This window comes from Bison bison, unplaced genomic scaffold (assembly GCF_000754665.1).
Source record: "Bison bison bison isolate TAMUID 2011002044 unplaced genomic scaffold, Bison_UMD1.0 scf7180017845377, whole genome shotgun sequence".
Lineage (NCBI taxonomy): Eukaryota > Metazoa > Chordata > Mammalia > Artiodactyla > Bovidae > Bison > Bison bison.
The window spans coordinates 5,131-6,486 of record NW_011475950.1 but is presented as its reverse complement, the minus strand read 5'-3'; positions in this window follow the sequence as shown (position 1 = coordinate 6,486).

The following is a 1,356-nucleotide window of genomic DNA, read 5'->3' as shown; positions in this document are numbered from 1 at the left end:
CTGAAAAGTAACACAAATCTGTGTTAAACTTTGCCAAATCTGGCTCAGTTTATGGGTTTACTTGTAAGTTTGTCAAAAAGAGATTGTGGGTCCTTTAGAATCAAATAATACATTGTAGCAAATCTAGAATTTATTTGCTCTCTGTGAAAATGAGAGTTTTCTTGGAGTATTGGTCTGCTCCTAATAAGAGATTGTAAAAGGTTACTCTGCACCTGTTATTAGTTTCCTATGGCTCCTGTGATAACAAATTATCACAAACTTGGTGGCCTAAAACAACACACCTTTATTCTCTTACAGCTTTTGAGGCCAGGAGTCTCAAATTAGTTTCTCTGGGTTAAAATCAAGGTGCCAATAAGGGCCATGGTCCCTCCAGAGGCCCTAGAGAAGAATCCATTTCCTTGACTTTCTAGCTTGCATTCCTTGCCTAGTGGCCCCATCCTCCATCTTCAAAGCAAGCATATAGCATCTTTCTCCAGTCCTCACATTATCATCTCACTCTGTAATCAAATCTCTTCCTGACTCTCTCTTATAAAGACATTTGTCAAATGTGAGCTGTGTATCAGTCATGAATTATAGGACTTCCTATCAGTTCATAAGGAATTAGAACAAGAAAAACAGATAATATTGACTGTACACTGAAGATAGTATGAGAAGCCCTGTACTATAACACATTATTAAAAGAGAAAATTGATCCTTATGAACACTGTGAACTTAGAATTAATTTGTGGTGTGAGTAACAAGTTCAAGTCTCTATAGTGTCCAGACTATAGTGGCCACTATGAGTAAAGTGGGTGAGACATGAAATGCAAAAGAGAAAAGTGGCAAACCAAAGGCCAACCTTAATAGGATAGTATCTTGTATCTGCAGCTGACTGCAACCACATGGACACCCAGACATTTTGATTTCACAAAAGAAGTCAGAAATCCAGATACTTAGGTTAAAAGTTTGTGATTCTAACTGTCAGCACTTATGAATTTTCTTTTAAGATGTCTGCGGAGGACTAACAAACACCATCCAGATTAGGTTTGTGAGCTGCCACTTTGCAATTTATACTTTAGGAAAGAATGTATTCAGTTCAGTTCAGTTGCTCAGTAGTGTCTGACTCTGTGACCCCATGAATGGCAGCATGCCAGGCCTCCCTGTCCATCACCAACTTCCAGAGTTCACTCAGATTCACGTCCATTGAGTCAGTGATGCCATCCAGCCATCTCATCCTCTGTCGTCCCCTTCTCCTCCTGCCCCCAATCCCTCCCAGCATCAGAGTCTTTTCCAATGAGTCAACTCTTCGCATGAGGTGGCCAAAGTACTGGAGTTTCAGCTTTAGCATCATTCCTTCCAAAGAAATCCCAGGGCCTG